This window comes from Ascaphus truei, chromosome 5 (assembly GCF_040206685.1).
Source record: "Ascaphus truei isolate aAscTru1 chromosome 5, aAscTru1.hap1, whole genome shotgun sequence".
Classification (NCBI taxonomy): Eukaryota; Metazoa; Chordata; class Amphibia; order Anura; family Ascaphidae; genus Ascaphus; species Ascaphus truei.
In genome coordinates this window covers 305,826,977-305,840,566 of record NC_134487.1, presented here as the reverse complement: position 1 = coordinate 305,840,566, position 13,590 = coordinate 305,826,977, and the positions used below count along the sequence as shown (strand labels likewise).

At 49.6% G+C, this 13,590-nt stretch overlaps 1 protein-coding gene and 1 long non-coding RNA gene across 9 annotated transcripts in view; one reads left to right on the top strand and one right to left on the bottom strand.

The window, feature by feature from the left end:
* CALD1 (caldesmon 1) overlaps positions 1–13,590 on the top strand; it is a 255,486-nt gene that overhangs the window by 20,099 nt on the left and 221,797 nt on the right. The window lies entirely within an intron of this gene.
* Positions 8,397–10,526, bottom strand: LOC142494617 (uncharacterized). Its single transcript, XR_012801566.1, has 3 exons — positions 10,417–10,526; positions 10,036–10,104; positions 8,397–9,190 (listed from the first exon to the last, which is right to left on the bottom strand). It is a non-coding gene; the product is annotated as an uncharacterized LOC142494617 (long non-coding RNA).

Sequence of the window (13,590 nt, the reverse complement as noted above, 5' to 3'; positions counted from 1 at the left end):
TAGTGAGGGAGATACCGCTGGGAGTGACGCGGCGAGGTGGCGCACGGGCGGTAGTGAGGGAGATACCGCTGGGAGTGACGCGGCGAGGTGGCGCACGGGCGGTAGTGAGGGAGATACCGCTGGGAGTGACGCGGCGAGGTGGCGCACGGACGGTAGTGAGGGAGATACCGCTGGGAGTGACGCGGCGAGGTGGCGCACGGGCGGTAGTGAGGGAGATACCGCTGGGAGTGACGCGGCGAGGTGGCGCACGGGCGGTAGTGAGGGAGATACCGCTGGGAGTGACGCGGCGAGGTGGCGCACGGGCGGTAGTGAGGGAGATACCGCTGGGAGTGACGCGGCGAGGTGGCGCACGGGCGGTATTGAGGGAGATACCGCTGGGAGTGACGCGGCGAGGTGGCGCACGGGCGGTAGTGAGGGAGATACCGCTGGGAGTGACGCGGCGAGGTGGCGCACGGGCGGTAGTGAGGGAGATACCGCTGGGAGTGAGGTGGCGCACGGGCGGTAGTGAGGGAGATACCGCTGGGAGTGACGCGGCGAGGTGGCGCACGGGCGGTAGTGAGGGAGATACCGCTGGGAGTGACGCGGCGAGGTGGCGCACGGGCGGTAGTGAGGGAGATACCGCTGGGAGTGACGCGGCGAGGTGGCGCACGGACGGTAGTGAGGGAGATACCGCTGGGAGTGACGCGGCGAGGTGGCGCACGGGCGGTAGTGAGGGAGATACCGCTGGGAGTGACGCGGCGAGGTGGCGCACGGGCGGTAGTGAGGGAGATACCGCTGGGAGTGACGCGGCGAGGTGGCGCACGGGCGGTAGTGAGGGAGATACCGCTGGGAGTGACGCGGCGAGGTGGCGCACGGGCGGTATTGAGGGAGATACCGCTGGGAGTGACGCGGCGAGGTGGCGCACGGGCGGTAGTGAGGGAGATACCGCTGGGAGTGAGGTGGCGCACGGGCGGTAGTGAGGGAGATACCGCTGGGAGTGACGCGGCGAGGTGGCGCACGGGCGGTAGTGAGGGAGATACCGCTGGGAGTGACGCGGCGAGGTGGCGCACGGGCGGTAGTGAGGGAGATACCGCTGGGAGTGACGCGGCGAGGTGGCGCACGGACGGTAGTGAGGGAGATACCGCTGGGAGTGACGCGGCGAGGTGGCGCACGGGCGGTAGTGAGGGAGATACCGCTGGGAGTGACGCGGCGAGGTGGCGCACGGGCGGTAGTGAGGGAGATACCGCTGGGTTTTTGATGCTTGAAAAGAACTGATCCTGTTAACGGGAAGCGATTCTCACTGAATCGACATTCTATTCCTTCTCGCTTCGAGGAGGTTTCCTTGTGCCCAGTGGTGGGCGCCACCTACTACGAGGAGTGGTATATCCTTTGAAGATTTCCATTGTGAGACCAGATGATGAGAGTCCTAATTAATCCGGTTCCAGCGTTGGTAACACATGTCGTGCTACATGATATGCTTTTAAAGATTTGTTTTGATGTACGCAGAATACTTACCCATTTTTCTGAAACAATTTTGTTACAAAATTTTATTACACTATTAGCGTTGTGCGCTTTTTTTGTCTTTATTTTGGTCTGTGTCTCGGTGTGTGTCTGTGTCTCGGTGTGTGTCTGTGTCTCGGTGTGTGTCTGTGTCTCGGTGTGTGTCTGTGTCTCGGTGTGTGTCTGTGTCTCGGTGTGTGTCTGTGTCTCGGTGTGTGTCTGTGTCTCGGTGTGTGTCTGTGTCTCGGTGTGTATCTGTGTCTCGGTGTGTGTCTGTGTCTCGGTGTGTGTCTGTGTCTCGGTGTGTGTCTGTGTCTCGGTGTGTGTCTGTGTCTCGGTGTGTATCTGTGTCTCGGTGTGTGTCTGTGTCTCGGTGTGTGTCTGTGTCTCGGTGTGTGTCTGTGTCTCGGTGTGTGTCTGTGTCTCGGTGTGTGTCTGTGTCTTGGTGTGTGTCTGTGTCTCGGTGTGTGTCTGTGTCTCGGTGTGTGTCTGTGTCTCGGTGTGTGTCTGTGTCTCGGTGTGTGTCTGTGTCTCGGTGTGTGTCTGTGTCTCGGTGTGCGTCTGTGTCTCGGTGTGTGTCTGTGTCTCGGTGTGTGTCTGTGTCTCGGTGTGTGTCTGTGTCTCGGTGTGTGTCTGTGTCTCGGTGTGTGTCTGTGTCTTGGTGTGTGTCTGTGTCTCGGTGTGTGTCTGTGTCTCGGTGTGTGTCTGTGTCTCGGTGTGTGTCTGTGTCTCGGTGTGTGTCTGTGTCTCGGTGTGTGTCTGTGTCTCGGTGTGTGTCTGTGTCTCGGTGTGTGTCTGTGTCTCGGTGTGTGTCTGTGTCTCGGTGTGTGTCTGTGTCTCGGTGTGTGTCTGTGTCTCGGTGTGTGTCTGTGTCTCGGTGTGTGTCTGTGTCTCGGTGTGTGTCTGTGTCTCGGTGTGTGTCTGTGTCTCGGTGTGTGTCTGTGTCTCGGTGTGTGTCTGTGTCTCGGTGTGTGTCTGTGTCTCGGTGTGTGTCTGTGTCTCGGTGTGTGTCTGTGTCTCGGTGTGTGTCTGTGTCTCGGTGTGTGTCTGTGTCTCGGTGTGTGTCTGTGTCTCGGTGTGTGTCTGTGTCTCGGTGTGTGTCTGTGTCTCGGTGTGTGTCTGTGTCTCGGTGTGTGTCTGTGTCTCGGTGTGTGTCTGTGTCTCGGTGTGTGTCTGTGTCTCGGTGTGTGTCTGTGTCTCGGTGTGTGTCTGTGTCTCGGTGTGTGTCTGTGTCTCGGTGTGTGTCTGTGTCTCGGTGTGTGTCTGTGTCTCGGTGTGTGTCTGTGTCTCGGTGTGTGTCTGTGTCTCGGTGTGTGTCTGTGTCTCGGTGTGTGTCTGTGTCTCGGTGTGTGTCTGTGTCTCGGTGTGTGTCTGTCACAGATGCACACTCTCCCCGTGCCGCTCATATTCTGGCTCCTAAACTTTTTGCCTGGCTTCTCCTACATTTGTTACACTTTTGTCCACTCCTGGGCAGCTAATTTAAATGAAACACCTTTAATTGTGGCTTATTTGTGGCATAAGAAAGCAATCTATTGCATTACTGCTGTTAGCTCCGCTGTGAGAAGTGGGTGTCTTTTTCTAATGGAAGAGAATACCATTTAAATGCTTTTTTTAATGTCTTTTTCTCTCTGCCTGTTTTAAATTTGGAAAAATACATGTAGGCATTTATCAATGCACTCTTGTGTCTAAAAACCCTTTATAGCCATACGGAAACGCTGGCGCAGCGCAGAATGCATGTGTAGTCAGACCGTGAATACATAATACTCTTTCAGGGATAAAGATTAAATTGTGGAAAATATATAAAAATGGAGAACTGACCTAGGAATAATATTTATTGTTAATGAGAAATTCTAATAATAGATGAAACAATGTGTGTACAATGTGCGTACCATTCAGCATGTAAGCAGTGATTTGCCATCAGTTATCTACGCCTATTTTGTGTGTATTATTATTAATAATAATACAGAGTGAGCCGCTGTTCACATTAAAGAAGTCTGGGAGACGATCTACTAAAGTGCAAGAAAATCATTGCAAGATCGACACAAAAGGAAGATCGTTTGTAGCCATACAAGTCAGCGCAGCGCTCCCTTCCACTTCTCTCTCTCTCTCTTGTAGCCATACAAGTCAGCGCAGCGCTCCCTTCCACTTCTCTCTCTCTCTCTCTCTCTCTCTCTCTCTCTCTCTCTCTCTCTTCTCTCTCTCTCTCTCTCTCTCTCTCTCTCTCTCTCTCTCTCTCTCCCTCCCTCTCTTCCTCCCTCTCTCTCTCCCTCTCTTCCTCCCTCTCTTCCTCCCTCTCTTCCTCCCTCTCTTCCTCCCTCTCTTCCTCTCTCCCTCTCTTCCTCCCTCTCTTCCTCCCTCTCTCTCTCTCTCTCTCTCTCTCTCTCTCTCTCTCTCTCTCTCTCTCTCTCTCTCTCTCTCTCTCTCTCTCTCTCTCTCTCTCTCTCTCTCTCTCTCTCTCTCTCTCTCTGCTCTCCTTCTTTCTCTCTCACCCTCTCCCTTCCATGGCACCTTCTTTCTCTCACTCCCTTCCACCTCACATTCTCTCTCTCTTTCTCTCACTTCCGGCCGCGTCGCCTTCTTTCTCTCTCTCTTCTGCCTCTCCCTCTGTCTCTCTCTGTAATATAAAGGGTAGCGATAGCGGATTGCTTTCTAAGTTTGCTCCATAATGGCCGTCGTTTCTTATAATATAACAAAAAACATGTATAAAATAATACATTGCCAACGAGTAGTCATCTATTTGGTGTTTGTGACCAGATCAGTTCCTGTTGTATGAATAAAATGCTCCTCTGGTGTTTTATATCAGAGAGTCTAGGAAGGCACATGCTATGTCAAATAAACATATACACAAGTGGTGGGCAAGTCAGTCCTCAAGGGCCCCCAACAGGTCACGTGTTAAGGATATGCCTGCTTCAGCACAGGTGGTGCAGTCGTTGACCACCTGTGCTGAAGCAGGATATCCTTAAAACCTGAAATGTTGGTGGCCCTTGAGGACTGAGTTGTTCATCCTGATATACACCTTCCAATATCTACTTTTGTTGTGAAGGAACATACGTGTATACTGTTCTATTACCGTATGCCTGCCGGAAAAGGGAACCACATTCTCCCAGTATCACTGGTAATGACCATCTGGCTGGCATGGTGAGATGGCCACAATATTATACCAAAAATCCCTCTCTTCTAAGGAATAGAGGCAGTCGCCACAGGTTATAGTTGTAGTGTGTAATGCAGTATAATAATAATAATAATAATAATAATATTATAATAATATAGTTTATATTAGTTTAATAATAATAGTATTGATGAAGGTGATGCTCAGAAACAATTCTAGCATATAGTATAATAGGATTGTATATATTGAGAGAGGTTACCAAAAGGATGTATGGCAGCCATCCTGCGGTTAAAAATGGTATAAATATTTCAAATAAAGTATTTTGTCCAACGGTCTCGTCAGGTACAGGTAAGAGGTAAGTGTGATTTCCCGAACCTTAACTAGTTCTTTAATCAAGTTATCTGCAATGCTTATTCAAATATAATCAAGGGTTTATTAGGAAATCCATGGGAATTTATGCTCTATTAGATTTCATAGTTACTTAGTAGATGAGGTTGAAAAAAGACATACGTCCATTGGCAATCAGATTAATCCCTGGATCAACTTCCTTCCCATGTTTACTTATTTGGTATATCCCTGTACACCTTCCGTCCTAAAAGATGACCATTTTTTTTTTTTTTAAAGATATCTATTGTATCTGCCATCACAGTCTCCATGGGTAATGAATCCCACACTGTAACTGCCCTTACTGTAAAGAACCCTTTCCTTTGTTGCTGGTGAAATCTCCTTTCCTCCAACCTTATAGGGATGGCCCGAGTCCTTTGTACTGCCCGTGGGATGAATAGTTCTAAGCTCCTTGTATTGTCCCGAATATATTTGTGTATAGTTATCATACCCCCTCTTAGACGCCTGTTTTCTAATGTAAACACATTCATTTAGCCTCTCCTCATAAATCAGATTATCCATCCCCTTTATTAATTTGGTGGCTCTTCTCTGCACTCTCTCTAGTTCCATAATGTCTTTTTTCTAAGGAGTGGTCATAGCATTGGCTGTATTATTGCAGAATAGTGTCTTATTGTAGATACATTTCTTAATATGTCTGAAACCTAATAAAATAATAGCCTGTCAATTTAGTTTTTGTATCCTGTTAACAGTTAATCTAAACACCCATGTGTCTGAGTTACATTTACTGTACAACATTGGTTTCTCTAAACTAGATTGTAGAAAATATTTAATGTTAACATAAAACAAATGTCATACTTTGATTTTGCAATGCAAAAAGAAAACATCTCTGAAAACCGCTGCCAACATTGTCTGTGCTATACAGTATGTGCTCGTATGGAAAATTACTTTCGGTATTTGTTTTCCTAATAGGAAATAGAGACTGTTACAGTGCTGAAAAAATATGATAAATGCTCTGAAAGAATGTTCTGTTAGAGATATAGCAACGGTTTGTAATAAAAAATAATTCCCCCAATTCTTTTCACCGCAGAGTGCTGTCGCAAATCAATCAGTTGTAAGTGTGCAGAACAATTGGCGGCCTTTCTGTTGGCCAAAGTTTACGATTGAAACATGTACTTATTTGGATTATTATTTTCAATATCTTAGAATTACCGGACATAGCCTGATCCATATTGTTTTTCTCTATATATGTGTGAATATTTTCCCATGCCAATATTTCAGAGTTGGCCTGGGGGTCCAGATGTACAACTATCCATTTTGCTGTTGAACTGGGCTAACAGTTGGACAACATACGTAGATAATAATCCCTTGGCATCACCGTATTCAACTCTGGAGAGCCATATCAGCACACTGGGGACCAATGCAGGATTAGCTGTGGCATCACCATTGGGTGACCACCGCCTTCATGCCTCCTATGAGGTGCAGAGGTAGTACTGTAGTTCCCTTCTGATTGAAGATGATCTATGTATCACTCTAATAGTCCAGGGTTAAATGATGATGTCTACAGGGGGATGTCTCGTAAAACCCACAAGTCTAATTTAGTCTCTGAAGCATGGCACAGTGTCTCAGGTAAAACGTACGGCGATTGTGTGAGCAGTCAGCTGAACACTGTTTGTTTGGCTTCATGTTTCATGAATGATATCCCTCTATTCAGCTGCTTTGTGCAGCTAAAGTACAGCTCTGTCCATTCAAGGACCGTTTTGGATTGTTGCAAAGTCATTGGCGTCTGTTCTATATGCTGTGAAGGTATCGACTCCTTGGCTTGTAAGATTTCAGCTCTGCTGGTCACTCGCTTTCGTGACAGACAGGTCCTCCCACGCGTTTCACGCAAGTATTGCGCTTTCTCAAGGAGGCTTACTTCACAGGTTTGCAGGATATCCCTGCTTCAGCACAGGGGATGCAGTCTTCGACTGAGCCACTGATTGAGCCACCTGTACTGAAGCTGGGATTGCCTGAAAACCTGACCTGTTGGGGGGGGGGGGGTGTCAGTGAGGACTGTTGTTGAGCGCCCTGCTGAATAAGACCAAGAGCCGTAATTACAAGGTGCTGGAAGACACCACACAGCATCTTCATCAGTGTCAGATTCCGCACTAGGCCCAGGACAAGTGCGGCAAAATTTGGGGATGGCAAAAATGTCCGCCCCCTGTGCTTTTGGCGCGCTCTTGGGCATGATGGAAAGGCACTTGCCTGAGTCGTCCGCCTCCTCGCTGCCGCCCTCCTGCTCCTTTGGAATCCCAGCGTCAAATGAGACGGCGGACGTCACAAGCATGGCGTCACACGGCGTCTTGTTGCCATGGCATCGTGACTTTGCGACGTCAAATGACGTCATGACGTAGCGTTTCCATAGCAACGCGTTGCCGTGCGTAATTTGACGCTGGGATTCCAAAGGAGGAGGAGGGCGGCAGAGAAGAGGCGGCCGACATGGCGAGTGCCAAGGGGCAGCGGACTTTGAAATTCGCCGCTGGTCTTCACCTAGGTAAGGGGTTTTATGGCGCCTGAAGGTGAATATTGGCAGAGCCCATGTTACTCAATATGGGTCTAAGTGGATGATAAAAAGGCTAAGATATTGATATCTTTATCTAGGGGTCTGGCAGCAATCTTGTATTTGTTATGTGATATCTTGTATTTGTTATGTGATTTATGACACTAAAGTACTGTGACGGTGAGGGGGTAGCCAGGCTCACAAAGGTTTAAGCCTGTTTGGTTACCTCTGATCCATGTATTAGGGTTCCAGAGTGTCAGCTCTTGAGCCCAGGGTTGCATGCATAACCTGTAATGTGCGGTAATAAAGAATTTGATGTGTTTTTACCTTTCCAGGAGTGCCAGCGAGCAGAGATTGCTGGGGGGGGGGGGGAGGGGTGGGGGTGCCAGTGAGCAGAGATTGCTGGGGGAGGGGTGCCAGCGAGCAGAGATTGCTGGGGGGGGGGGGTGGGGGTGCCAGCGAGCAGAGATTGCTGGGGGTGGGGGGTGCCAGCGAGCAGAGATTGCTGGGGGGGGAGGGGTGGGGGTGCCAGCGAGCAGAGATTGCTGGGGGGGAGGGGTGGGGGTGCCAGCGAGCAGAGATTGCTGGGAGTGGGGGGTGCCAGCGAGCAGAGATTGCTGGGGGGGGAGGGGTGGGGATGCCAGCGGGCAGAGATTGCTGGGGGGGAGGGGTGGGGGTGCCAGCGAGCAGAGATTGCTGGGGGGGGGGGGTGCCAGCGAGCAGAGATTGCTGGGGGGGGGGGGGGGTGCCAGCGAGCAGAGATTGCTGGGGAGGGGGGTGCCAGCGAGCAGAGATTGCTGGGGGGGGGGGGAGTGCCAGCGAGCAGAGATTGCTGGGGGGGGGGGGAGTGCCAGCGAGCAGAGATTGCTGGGGGGGGGGGGGTGCCAGCGAGCAGAGATTGCTGGGGGGGGGGGGAGGGGTGGGGGTGCCAGTGAGCAGAGATTGCTGGGGTATGAGTTTCAAGGGGGGTTGCGGAGAAAGTGTTGTCAGAATGTGCCAAAGTAGCCGGGTGTCAGAGTTGACGGATACCCCAAAAATGTACCCGGGAATCATGCTTGACTCCTGGATACATATAGGCACATTGGGGTTCCCTGCTTCAGCACAGACCAGACAGGTAAAAGGGGGATAGGGATGTTAGGTGTCCCTGAAACAGTCAAGGGGTCCCTAGGTTAATGGGGATACACAGTAAATGCCCAGGTGACCCAGAACCGGTATAGGGGTTCTGAGGTGCTCGAACCTTACACATAAGGTTGTGAGGGGATTCTTAGAATCCATACTAAGCCTATGCGATAGTGTGCGGGGAATATGGCGAGTGACAAACAAAGTGCAGCTTTTTATTCTATTTCCCATACCAGAAAGGGGTCTGGAAGTGCCGGCTGACCTCAGTTCCAGGACATTTCGGGCTAGCTCCCTGTCAGGGTAAGCTTTGGATTTAGAAGCCCCTGCACCTAGGAAAGTCTCGTTTTCACCCCCAGACCCCAGTAAGTGTGTCTTTTCTTATGTAGTTTGTGTAACATTGTGTGTCTGCCTTTTCCTGTGAATAAATGTACAATTTATTTCATTGACCCGTTTTGCTCAATGTATGATCCTGGTATAAAGGTGTAAGTGCCGGTCTCCCAGGACAAGTACATTAGGAAATATTATTAATTGTTCTGTCTCCTGTTTCTTGTGGAATTGCATGAACCTGTCTGTTTTCCTGCTGATGTTCTGTTAAACGTCTGAGGAACAAGAAAGGGAGTAAAGTACAGGTTTGTTCTGTGTCAGAAAAAGACACAGCGATTAGCATTAAATCTTCATTCCTTTTAGCATTCCTCAATTCAAGAATATCTGCTGCCTGAAAATATGGATGGTGTGTGTGTGTGTGTGTGTGTGTGTGTGTGTGTGTGTGTGTGTGTGTGTGTGTGTGTGTGTGTGTGTGTGTGTGTGTGTGTGTGTGTGTGTGTGTGTGTGTGTGTGTGTGTGTGTGTGTGTGTGACTATGGATGGTGTGTGTGTGTGTGTGTGTGTGTGTGTGTGTGTGTGTGTGTGTGTGTGTGTGTGTGTGTGTGTGCGAATGTAGAGCACTGCATACATTCTAGTATTATAGACAAACATTTTGCCGTTTATATAATGGTTATTGCCAGTCTTTAATATACAGATTGTAAGCTCTTAGCATAGGATCCTCCTTAAGGGAGCAGCCCCTCCACTGAAAGGTAACAAAATGGTGCTTTAAATCTCCCGTGTTATACGGCCCAATAGGAATCAGGGACCCTAAAAGGAGGGGCGGGCAATTCCAGTCCTCAAGGGCCACAAACTGGTCAGGTTTTCAGGATATTCCTGCTTCAGCACAGGTGGCTCAATCAGTGGCTAAAGCAGGGATATCCTGAAAACCTGACCTGTTGGTGCCCCTTGAGGACTGGAGTTGCTCACCTCTGGGCTAGGGGGTGGTACTGCACCTTTAATTAACTTACATTTTATTGTTATTATTCTCCCCCCCATTGTACTGCTCCGCAGAATTAGCAGTCTCATTATCAATAAATTAGCACAGTTATTACTGTATATGTTCGTAGTGTTTGCCCACTTACTGCTTCCTCTATTTCCAGCTATTTTCCATCATCATTACGAAGTTGCTGGCTGCTTTTTGTTGCTTGTATCTGAAATGGAAAAGCCATTAATGAGCCCTTCCATGGCTTGTTTTTTTACAGTCTATTTGTGAGTCTCGGAGCGAGTTTGTAGAGTAAAGCAGTCATTTGATTTGGTGCCAGCAGTGTTCACATCACATGTATGCTAGGAAAATATGAAGAGAATGCACTAAAAGTGAAGCCCTTATAAGGAACAGATTGAGTTTAGTGACAGATGATGGATCTGCAATTGCCAGTTGAAATACACATTTAAAAGATCAGAGTGTAAAGTGTGATGACCGTTAGAGATTTACAATCTCAGTAAATTCAGTTGTCTTTGTGTACCATCTCAGAAGTAAGATCACTATAGTTCCTTTGATGTCAGTGTGACAAAAACTGCACTGCTTATGTAACCCCCTGTGTCTGCTATCAGTGCAGGACATGGCCCCTTTAAGCATTACATTCAACTGGACCATGTGACTGTGTTTAGCCAGTGGAATGACAGTTGGTGACAGTTGGAAAGGGATTGCTGAGGGGACTGGGGCGGCAGTTTGTTTTGATATGGTGAGGCTGCTGCAGAACACTCTGCAAGGGCCTGCCCGATCCATGGAGTCAGGAGACTGGGGGATTCTGCTGGCCAGTACAGTGACACCTCAGGGAGCCCTACAACAGCTAAGGGGAGAAATAGAAGGATGTAACAGCCAGAGGAAAGAAGGAGATCCCTCTGCATTGGAACAGCCAGAGGAAAGAAGGAGATCCCCCTGCATTGTAACAGCCAGAGGAGAGAAGGAGATCCCCCTGCATTGGAACAGCCAGAGGAAAGAAAGAGATCCCCCTGCATTGTAACAGCCAGAGGAAAGAAGGAGACCCCCTGCACTGTAACAGCCAAAGGAAAGGAGGAGATCCCCCTGCATTGTAACAGCCAGAGGATAGAAAGAGATCCCCCTGCATTGTAACAGCCAGAGGAAAGAAGGAGATCCTCTGCATTGTAACAGCCAGGGGAAAGAAGGAGATCAACTGCATTGTAACAGCCAGAGGAAAGAAGGAGATCCCCCTGCATTGGAACAGCCAGATGAAAGAAGGAGATCCCCCTGCATTGTAACAGCCAGAGGAAAGAAAGAGATCCCCCTGCATTGTAACAGCCAGAGGAAAGAAGGAGATCCCCCTGCATTGTAACAGCCAGAGGAAAGAAGGAGATCCCTCTGCAGTGTAACAGCCAAAGGAAAGGAGGAGATCCCCCTGCATTGTAACAGCCAGAGGAAAGAAGGAGATCCTCTGCATTGTAACAGCCAGAGGAAAGAAGGAGATCAACTGCATTGTAACAGCCAGAGGAAAGAAGGAGATCCCCCTGCACTGTAACAGCCAGAGGAAAGAAGGAGATCCCCCTGCACTGTAACAGCCAGAGGAAAGAAGGAGATCCCCCTGCATTGTAACAGCCAGAGGAAAGAAGGAGATCCCCCTGCATTGTAACAGCCAGAGGAAAGAAGGAGATCCCCCTGCATTGTAACAGCCAGAGGAAAGAAGAAGATCCCCTGCATTGTAACAGCCAGAGGAAAGAAGGAGATCCCCCTGCATTGTAACAGCCAGAGGAAAGAAGGAGATCCCCCTGCATTGTAACAGCCAGAGGAAAGAAGGAGATCCCCCTGCATTGTAACAGCCAGAGGAAAGAAGGAGATCCCTCTGCAGTGTAACAGCCAAAGGAAAGGAGGAGATCCCCCTGCATTGTAACAGCCAGAGGAAAGAAGGAGATCCCTCTGCAGTGTAACAGCCAAAGGAAAGGAGGAGATCCCCCTGCATTGTAACAGCCAGAGGAAAGAAGGAGATCAACTGCATTGTAACAGCCAGAGGAAAGAAGGAGATCCCCCTGCATTGTAACAGCGAGAGGAAAGGAGGAGATCCCCCTGCATTGTAACAGCGAGAGGAAAGGAGGAGATCCCCCTGCATTGTAACAGGCAGAGGATAGAATGAGATCCCCCTGCATTGTAACAGCCAGAGGAAAGAAAGAGATCCCCCTGCATTGTAACAGCCAGAGGAAAGAAGGAGATCCCCCTGCATTGGAACAGCCAGAGGAAAGAAGGAGATCCCCCTGCATTGCAACAGCCAGAGGAAAGAAAGAGATCCCCCTGCATTGCAACAGCCAGAGGAAAGGAGGAGATCCCCCTGCATTGTAACAGCGAGAGGAAAGGAGGAGATCCCCCTGCATTGTAACAGCGAGAGGAAAGGAGGAGATCCCCCTGCATTGTAACAGGCCGAGGATAGAAGGAGATCCCCCTGCATTGTAACAGCCAGAGGAAAGAAGGAGATCCCCCTGCATTGGAACAGCCAGAGGAAAGAAGGAGATCCCCCTGCATTGTAACAGCCAGAGGAAAGAAGGAGATCCCCCTGCATTGTAACAGCCAGAGGAAAGAAAGAGATCCCCCTGCATTGTAACAGCCAGAGGAAAGAAGGAGATCCCCCTGCATTGTAACAGCCAGAGGAAAGAAAGAGATCCCCCTGCACTGTAACAGCCAGAGGCAAGAAGGAGATCCCCCTGCATTGTAACAGCCAGAGGAAAGAAGGAGATCCCCCTGCACTGTAACAGCCAGAGGAAAGAAGGAGATCCCCCTGCATTGTAACAGCCAGAGGAAAGAAAGAGATCCCCCTGCATTGTAACAGCCAGAGGAAAGAAGGAGATCCCCCTGCATTGTAACAGCCAGAGGAAAGAAAGAGATCCCCCTGCATTGTAACAGCCAGAGGAAAGAAGGAGATCCCCCTGCATTGTAACAGCCAGAGGAAAGAAAGAGATCCCCCTGCATTGTAACAGCCAGAGGAAAGAAGGAGATCCCCCTGCATTGTAACAGCCAGAGGAAAGAAAGAGATCCCCCTGCATTGTAACAGCCAGAGGAAAGAAGGAGATCCCCCTGCATTGTAACAGCCAGAGGAAAGAAAGAGATCCCCCTGCATTGTAACAGCCAAAGGAAAGAAGGAGATCCCCCTGCATTGTAACAGCCAGAGGAAAGAAGGAGATCCCCCTGCATTGTAACAGCCAGAGGAAAGAAGGAGATCCCCCTGCATTGTAACAGCCAGAGGAAAGAAGGAGATCCCCCTGCATTGTAACAGCCAGAGGAAAGAAAGAGATCCCCTGCATTGTAACAGCCAGAGGAAAGAAGGAGATCCCCCTGCATTGGAACAGCCAGAGGAAAGAAGGAGATCCCCCTGCATTGTAACAACCAGAGGAAAGAAGGAGATCATCCCCTGCAGTGTAACAGCCAGAGGAGAGAAAGAGATCCCCTGCATTGTAACAGCCAGAGGAATGGAGGAGATCCCCTGCATTGTAACAGCCAGAGGAAAGAAGGAGATCCCCTGCATTGTAACAGCTAGAGGAAAGAAGGAGATCCCCCTGCATTGTAACAGCCAAAGGAAAGAAGGAGATCCCCCTGCATTGTAACAGCGAGAGGAAAGAAGGAGATCCCCCTGCATTGTAACAGCGAGAGGAAAGAAGGAGATCCCCCTGCATTGTAACAGCCAGAGGAAAGAAGG